Here is a 9,884-nt window from a genome sequence, read left to right on the forward strand (position 1 = left end):
ATGTGTTCACACCTCATGGGTCACCCTAGGGAGGATGTTCCATTAAGTGGTGACACATTTCGATAGGCACTGCTTCTAGAAGATACCACCAGAGCTTGGTCTGTAGGGGCTCATGGAGAAGGATGCTGGAAGTTAAATACCCCTCTCCCTGGGGGACATATATGGAGTGTCATGGGTTTCAGAACATATGCCATTTCTATGTTTAAAAGTCAAAACCAGCACCTTGAATTAGTCTGGAAACAATTAGGGAATTGGCACTGTTTTTTTGTTTTTTGTTTTGTTTTTTACAAAATTGGAGTTATGTATTCTGATTGAAAGCTTTCAGCTCAATAATCTGGCAGGTAGGGTGGTTTTTTTTGTTTTTTGTTTGGTTTGGTTTTGCAACAGCTGAACTTTTCAAACACTTTTCAGAGGCAATCCCATTACAGTAGTCAAGTCTGAAGGATCTTCAAACATGAATAATCTCAGGAAACAGTGAAGGAAAAAAAAGTGAATGCATTCCTGGTCGTCATCACAATCCAGCAATCTAGGTATATCAGGTTCATGACCATGGCCATGCTATGAACTTAAGGACTAGAACCACATGCATACATAAGTTTATTTGTGTGCTCCATTTCAACAGTTCAAACCATGCTCAAAGCAGCTTACAACACACACACATATGTATGTACAGCATAACAAAAATAGTTGTAAACAATAAATAGAACATTTAAAAATACAAAACCAAACTGAACCATTTCCACACAAATCACAGCAAAATGTCAAGTAAAGGTACCAAAGACCAACAGCAACAACAGAAACACTCAGCAAAGCCTACCAAACAACACTCCAGTGCAAGAGTCTAAGACAGCCTGCACTCTTATTCCCATATCTGATGCTACACTGGCCAACAGTACTTTATTTATTTGATTCCATCTCATCAGGATTAAGATTCAATTTGTTCTCCTCCATCCAGTCCCTCACAGCTGAGAAGCAACAGTTGAGGGTTCCCTGTACATCTCTAGGGTCTGATGGAAGTAAGAGAGAGCTGGATGAAGTAAAGAATGCAATTCCAAAGTACTGACTATGAACTTACTTGTGAAGGCACTACCATACTCTTCCTTGCCTATGCAGTTCAAGATGCAGATTTCTGTGTAACATGTGAAGGGCTGCAGCTCAATGGTAGGTCATCCGCCTTGCGTGCAGAAGGTCAGAGGTTCAATCCCTAGTGCCTCCCTGTAGGGTTAGGAATGTCCTCTGCTTGCAGGGCTGTTGTCCATCAGTGCAGACAGTAATGAGCTAATCAGTATATGGCAGCTTCCTATGTACCTTCTCAGAGTTAAATAATGGCTTCTTAGGATTTGAAAGTGAAGCTATCATGTCTATCCATCAGTGCTGGAATAGACATTCGTATTTTTCATTCTTCTTTGGCCTTTCTCCCTTTGTTTGTACCCAATCCAAGAGGCTTTCTTTGTTTGCCTCTTTTACTGTAATTATGTCCCCTGTTTCCAAAACCACCTAGTGCAGATTAATTTAATAAAAGCAGCAAACACAGGCCAACATAAATCAGTGAAAGCCATGTTATCCAATCCATAAGCAGGGAGAAAAGAGTGTACATTGCAAGATACATTATTTAAAGTACATTATTTTCCATTTGTGACAGAAATCACAGAACTGGTATTATAGTGCATTTTATGTATTCTTAATCGTCATAAAAAGCAATAAAATGTGAACCAAATTTGCAGCCTTGAATATTATAAATCATCTGAGGGATCATTTGATCTCTGCATACATATTCAGCAATATGGGTTGGTTTTTTTAAAAAAAAAGTATGGGCATTTGAGCAGTGCCCTACATCTTCAACCTCAGGTCAATCAATGCCTTCATAAATGGAGAGCAGCACACACAATATTTTACTCATCATCATATACTTAAATGAAAGCACTAAGATCCAGTTAGACCAGGCACCCCCAAACTTCGGCCCTCCAGATGTTTTGGACTACAATTCCCATCATCCCTGATCACTGGCCCTGTTAGCTAGGGATCATGGGAGTTGTAGGCCAAAACATCTGGAGGGCCGCAGTTTGGGGATGCCTGAGTTAGACCTACAATCATGAGACCACACAATTTATTTTTTCCTGTGTGCTATATATCTATTTACCTATTTAACGTTCTATTCCAGGAGCTATTGAGAAGTTCATTGCTGTAATCTGTTTTATCATGTGTAAAAGGTAAGGTGCATTCTTCAACCTAGGCCTGATGTTTGCAGATTTGGCCATGGTATTTCAAACCCCTCCAAGCCAAGAGAAATGGATTAATCATCCACTGTGAAGTTGGAAAAAGAAGAAGAAGAGATATGGTTCTGTTTTACATTTGAGTAGGAAAGAGTAGGAGCAGGGACCTATGAATCTATATTGTCCACTCTTACTTGGGAATAATTTCTATTCCTGAAACAAAGCTAATTTAGTTGCATGGTCAAGACATAGTCTAGCTCTCACAGAGATGGTAAACCTGAGGTGAGATGTACTGCAAATGTGAAACAATGCCCCTTTGTGAAATAAGAAACCACCTGCACACGGAACACTAAATTTGAGGGAGAAAAGGAGGTTAGAAGCCCTGGTTTTCTATGTGAGAAGATTTTTCTGCGTGGAGGTACATTCAAACATGTGAGGCCCAAAGTGAAGCAGCATGGTGCAACCAAGGCACAGATTGACACACTAGTCCATTGTCTGTTCACCAGAAAGTCTGGGACTGGTTAGTTGCAATGGTTTTCCTGTTTTGGTACCCAAAATAATTTTGTATTTTTGTCCTAACACTGAAAAGCCAAACACTCATATGAATATTTTGTCCATAAGTACAGTTTTCAGTAGAATTCCCACAGCAATGCACAGCAGTGCATTACTCACTCCAGCTGTTATTGAACTGAGAGGTAAGTAAATTCATAACCAGAGTTACTGGGTTGTTCCATATCTTTGGACATTGCTGGAAACACTGTTTTTTTGTAACCCACAGAACAAAGTGTTAAGGAAAGGATTGTTTCACTGTAATCTTAGACAGGTTAAGTGGCATAACATGTTTTCTTCCCTATTCTCTAAATAGATACATATACACTTTTTCAGACGAACGAACACGCTGCATTTTGCATTTTACTTTAGTGTATAGGGAGAAGCAATGTTGAACAAGTAGTTTGCAAGTTTCAGGAGGTCTTTCCCATGCCTCCACACTATGACATTCATGGCATTTAATGACTGGACATGAAGGAGGGAAGGGATCCATTCAGTTTAAATTAATTTTTTTAGGAATATGCTCTAGTTTACATGAGCTTTCTAATCTAGCTGGAAAAACGATCTGGAGAGTATCCTCCCAGTTCAACACTTCTTGTTTAGGTTTGATGTTTTTTTTATAGTCTGTAACTCCTTTGGGATATACAAGGTGGCCCAAAAGTAAGTATACTGCTTTAGAATCCACTTTCTTTGTTCTTGACTCAAGTTCGCCGTCACCACCCACAATATCAGTATAGAAGAACAATCCTTTTATCTGACTCCACTATTCTTTCCAACTGCCAGCCTGAAATTTAACTGCCACTCGTGAGTCAGTTGTGTAAAGGTAAAAGGTAAAGGACCCCTGGATGGTTAAGTCCAGTCAAAGGCAACTGTGGGGTTGCAGCGCTCATCTCACTTTCAGGCCAAGGGAGCCAGCGTTTGTCCACAGACAGCTTTCCAGGTCATGTGGCCAGCATAACTAAACTGCTTCTGGCACAACAGAACACCATGATGGATATCAGAGCATACGGAAATGCCGTTTACCTTCCCTATTTATCTACTTGCACTGGCATGCTTTCGTACTGCTAGGTTGGCAGGAGCTGGAACAGAGCAATGGGAGCTCACCCCGTCAAGCAGATTCAAACTGCCGACCTTCTGATCGGCAAGCCCAAGAGGCTCAGTGGTGAGCCCACATGTGTAGCTGAAGTGATGCACCCTGGACACAGGTAAAAACTGTAGCATAGTGGCAAAGAGACTAAGGTATGAATCAGGAAATCTTCAGCGTTGACCTCACAAGGTGGCCTGAGGTAAGCCAAAGTCTCTCAACCTCACTCCTCTATCTGTAATATGGGGATAATACCTGTCTGCCTTAATAGAAGAGTGTTTTCAATACAGTCGTACCGTGGAAGTCGATCAGAATCCGTTCCAGAAGTCCGTTCGACCTCCAAAACATTCGAAAACCAAATCATGGCTTCTGATTGGCTGCAGGAAGCTCCTGCAGCCAACCAGAAGCCGCGGAAGCCTCATCAAATGTTCGGGTTCCAAAAGAATGTTCGTAAACCAGAACAATCACTTTTGGGTTTGTGGCGTTCAGGAGCCAAAACGACCGAGTTCCAGGGCGTTCGGGATCCAAGGTACGGCTGTACTCAAAAGTGCTATAAAGATGTGTAGACCTAAGCATACAGAAGATAGCAGTCCTAAGAAGTGTTCACATATGTGCAGGCATATGCAGCAATGTAGCATCACCACCCAGAATTCACCCAGTCTACAAAAAGGTAACTTGTGTGCAGGAATTTTGTAACATTTGCAATTTTGTAACATCTGCAACCCATCTCAATATGTTTCCCCATATGTCTGCTTCCGCAGATTGTGTGTTCCTGTGCATGCGTGCATCCCAAGAACCATTTGGGTAGACAAGTGTGGTACCCATAGATCAAATGATACACATTTTATTTTACTGCATACAGTATATAGAGCATAGTAAATGAGTACAGTGGTACCTCGCATTGTGGACCCAATCTGTTCCGGGGTGCTGTTCACACCCCAAAAAGTCCACAACCCAAGTGGTGATAGAGCACATGCAGGAAAGCGCGATAGAGCAGAACACTTCTGTGCATGCACGCGCGGTGGAACCCGGAAGTAAATACTTCTGGGTCCACCATGTTTGTATCCTGAAAGAACACAACCAACAGCAGACACAACTCAAGGTATGACTGTATAGAATATTAGACTTGATTGAGTTCAATTTAGTACGAACTGTAGCCACAGTATACTGAAGCCTTCATTTGTAAAGAATTTTGAGCTTCTATTTGGCCACCGCATGTTGGTCCAGATTGTTCTTTGAGTGGTTGCTTTGAAATCAATGAGGGGAACATCCAGCAGTGTTTGATAGCACCGCATACTAAGGCCGCTCTCAAATCGAGACAAAAATTCAGGCAACACCAATTTGTAAAGCAAAAGAAACCAGCAAGAATAAGAGAGCAAGGGATAGAAGCAGCATCTGTTAGGCACTGCAAAAATAGCTGTGTGTTCTTTTTGTGATGCCCTCTCCTTCTGAATAATCAGTTTTCGTTGGCACTGTTTTGGCTCTTGTGGCAAGGCAGCAAGTAGGCACAAGAGCATAGGAATGGAGGCTTGATGAAGGCCCTGGGCTTCTGTCAGGAAAGAGCAGGATCCAAAGAAGTTAAAGTGCTCCAGGGGGCTTTCTCACTGGGGGAATAGATAAATGAGATCTCCTGAATTCACTGCTGAGTTGCCGTTCTCTTGCCTGTGCTGACTGCTGTACCTTTTGACTCACCTTAAACACCATCCCTAATTGTCGTAGCACAATGTTTTGTTGATTAATACTGGATTCAAGTAGTATTCACCCATTCCCTCCCCTCCCTCTCATTAAATATAAGGGTCTGGTGACTTCTGTTTCAGTGTATCTGAAGAAGAATGCATGCACATGAAAGCTTATACCTAAAACTACTCAGTTGGTCTCCAAGGTGCTACATTATAATTTTTAAATTCTTTTGGAATGATTCTTTTAAAGACTTTATTAGATCATATTAGATCATATAACTTTTTTGAAGACTTGATTCTTTTAAGGGAGTTTATAGGTTTTTAAGAAGTGTTTTTTAACTATCTTTTTAAAGAATTGTTTTAATTTATTTTGTTTATTAATGTTACATTTTCAGTTTCTCTCTCTCTCTCTCTCTCTCTCTCTCTCTCTCTCTCTTGCTCTCTTGCTCTCTCTCTCTCTCTCTCTTTTTTGGATAAGGAATCATATTTACATATATTCAGTGCGCTCCTAGAATTGTCAGCTCAACTGTATGTTCAGATGGCAGCAGCGGCCAGGCTGTCTTTTACCACCTAAGGATATTATGCCAGCTGCACTGTTTCCTAGAGATGATGGACACCCGCCATTCATGTTTTAGCAACAAACAGATTGGATCTACACAATGCTACCTCTGAAAAGTTTTTGGAAACTTAAATTATGGTGCCTATAGCCCATCAGTATTTTGCAGGAAAGATTCAAGCACATACTGGGAAATGTGGGTTAGTAAAGTGACAGAGAAATGCACTGAAGTGTAGAATGAATGAATCCACAGGGAAATGTGTAAAGAACCCACAAAAAGATCAGGATGAATGCTCATTGTAATATAACCTACCCGCAAACAAATCAGAACAAAAACTTGATGTAACCAGATATAATCTAGCTTCCGCATAAACTTTGTGTAAACAAACCAGGATGAATGCTCAATAAGTAGGCCATTAGTTCAAAATACAGCCAACTGAGGGGAGACATTCAGAGCATCACCTCACTGGTTACCAATTTGCTTCTGGCTCAGCTGAAAGCCTTTGTCTTGAACTTTAACATCTTAAATAGAGGGAAATCAATGATGTCTCAAAAATCATCTCTGTTCATCCATACCTGTCTGGAACGTTTAGGGAGTATAGCAACTGAAGAATCAAGAAGCAAACAGAGGTTAAGTGTAAATGCAGAATGACGCGTGGCTCTTAATTTCAGTGAAGTATATTTACTGAAATCAAGTGTTAACGGTTTCATCAGTAAGGCATGAAAATCTTAATCTCAGGGTTGTGGGTTTAAGCCCCATGTTGGGCAAAAGATTCCTGCATTGCATGGGGTTGGACTAGATGACCCTCGTGGGCTCTTCCAACTTTACAATTCTAGGATTCTATTTGGTTTAACACTGTTAATTTGGGGTCCCTTTAACTTGCTTGGTTGCACACGCTGGGCCCATTTTTATTATTGTATCCTTAGACACTCAAGGATAAAGTGGAATGAAGCCTTGCTGGCAGGCACTGACAAGTAGGCTCATTCCTTTCATCCCAGGATACTTGGTTACATAACCAATATTAGATTTGTGGGTGGAGCTGACTGTTCAATGGATAAACACGGTGCCTTTAAATGACCTTAATTAGCAAGATGTGTACCTATCACACAGGAATTGAAATTCCTTGTTTATGTGCCTGTGAGTATATTTCAGTGCCGTAGATAGGAATGTTATCTCAAGGCAGTTTTGGAACAGTGATCTCTGGATCTTGACAGTGTGAGTAATCCATATTGCAGAGAATGGTAGTCTTCACGAGTATTCTAAATCTTTTCTAATTCAGATTGTCTGGGATACCAAATTAGGGGAATTGCCAACATGGTATCTCAAAATGAAAACAGAGGTAGTGAAGCAACTGTTGCGTTCAAGGGTTTCTTTTCATTGCTCTTAACCTCATAGCCATTGACCACATAAATATGATATTGAAGTGAGACAAGAAACTGTTATTTTGAGATAAGTGATTGGGTAAACATGTCTGAGTTATCTATGGGCAGTATTTCATAAGCGCTGAAGTTCAGAGAGAAAATAATTTCCTGCAGATGAATTGCAACCTTTATCCATTGTTCTTGCAAGTGGGTTATCTTGCATGATATCTATTGTGGATTGTGACTCAGAACTTTTGCACTTGTATATTATTGTTAACAATCTTGATTACTGAAATGCCTGAGCAAAATAAAAATAAAGCAAAGTGAACATTGCCAGAGGGAACCTACATTATATTTGTTTTTTGGGAATATTTGTTCTGTTTTACATTCTGATCTTAGGGACTGGCATAACTACTATGTTTTCTGTTACGTTAGCTACAGAAGCATCCCATTGAGGGAACAACAGGGAGTCGGTGTGTTGCCTGTTGACTTTAATCCCTTTAAAGCAAAGATGTTTCATTATATCAATGTGCTAAGTTTGTATTGACATACTTGGTTCATTGGTGGCCAATGTATTATGACATATCCAGCAGCAGAAAGTTATAGCTCCATTGCGCCACATATTTTGACATTCTGTTCACCTAGTAACCTTTGTACTGAACCCTACTGGTTTCATCCCACTGTTATATTCCAAGCATTAGTCTATGAAATGATTACTCAATTATAAGAGAACCTATAGATGCAGTAATATACCAAAAATCTGAATCCTCGACATTTTCAGAAACCTTTCATCCTTGTTTAGGAATTATTCTGTATTCAGCTAGATTTAAATAAGAGGTCCTACTGTTTGACCTAAAGTAAGCTAAAGTTCTTTTGCTGGAGTCTGTTCAAAGTCACATTGTGTTATCACCACTACTTAAAGTAGCCCTCAAAGCTGAAAACTGGCACCACCTGGGTTTCGGCTAGACATACTGGGGCAGAGCAGGACATGATGACTTTCTTGGTCCTTCTCGGCCTTATGATCCTATGAGCTTGCTTCTGGGGGTGGAAGGGAGAATTCAGATTAGAACGCAAACAAATACTCTGCGGCTTATGTACTATTTTACAGATAAGTGCATAAAACATACGGTGTGTAGTACTGTATAGTGTACATTTGGGGGCTTGTTAAATAGAGCTGTTATCGAATCTTTATAGAATGTGTGTTGTGGACTGCTAACACCAAAAAGATGCTATTTTGCATTTTGTTATAAAAACCACATTTATTTTTCATTCTGATATAGTTCTTGTGAATAGGAAACGTATTCATATAGCAATTTCCAGAGGGGATACTCATGTTAGTCTGTTGCAGCAAAATCAACCCGAAAGCCTTGTGGTACTTTAAAGATGAACAACTGTATTATGCCATAAGCTTTTGTGCCTACAGTTCCCCTTCATCAGATAAAGTTAAACCAAAATACTTGAATTCAAGTTGATTTTGGCTTCACCTTGACACGTTCCCTGAACACCCACAAAACTGATTTAAGCTGCACCCTATACCCATTTGTTTGCAAGTAAGCCCTCCATGAACTCCACATGGGCTTACTTATGAGTAGACATGCATAAATACGGTAGTTAGAACTTGATAAGTGTCAAATTGTTGGTGATCTGGGCACTGTTGCTGAAGTTTGCTGCGGTGGGCGGGTGGGTAGCTTTGCTGTGAGAGCAGGCAAACTTTGTTTTCTAGCATATCATTGTTTCTCTTCGAGTTTAAACAAGCTGTTTGTGTCTGCCCTGATGCTTAAAAAGGGGAGCAGTGAAATGCATCACTCTGATGACAAGGCCCAAAATAAACATTACAAAAGGACTCCACATGGTACTCCCTGACATCCACATGGGTGCATCACTTGGAAACTTGCAATGTGTGAACTGAGCCCTCACTGAGGACTCAGCTACACTGGCAAAGAAAAAACGCTTTATATGCATTGTTTATGCACTCTAACACTGTGACACCAGAGGGCGCTGTGGAGTTCTGTTTTCGCTAACCCGATTTCTCATACAAAGTTTGCAACGCATTTAACTGAAGCACTTCCTTGATGTGTCTAGATACAACCTGAATACAGCCACAGGTTCTTTGGAGGTTGCTACCAGGAAGCCATAACTGTGCCAGTGGGAATGTTTATTATGAAGGGAAGAGATAAACTGCACTGTACTTGTTTAAGTATGCCTAGTTAAGAGTGGGAAATTCATTCATCATGAGAGACAGTGTGGTGCAATGGTTAGAGTGTTAGACAAGGACCTGGGAGACTAGCGTTCAAATCCCCACTTGGCCCTAAAGATCACTGGGTGACTTTGCTTCTCAGTCACTGCTTCTCAGTTTAACCTACCTCACAGGGGTGTTGTGGAGATTTCTTGAGAAGAAGCAATCCATGTACATCACCTGAAGCTCCTTGGAGAAAAAGGTG

This window comes from Zootoca vivipara, chromosome 10 (assembly GCF_965207765.1).
Source record: "Zootoca vivipara chromosome 10, rZooViv2.hap1.1, whole genome shotgun sequence".
Lineage (NCBI taxonomy): Eukaryota > Metazoa > Chordata > Lepidosauria > Squamata > Lacertidae > Zootoca > Zootoca vivipara.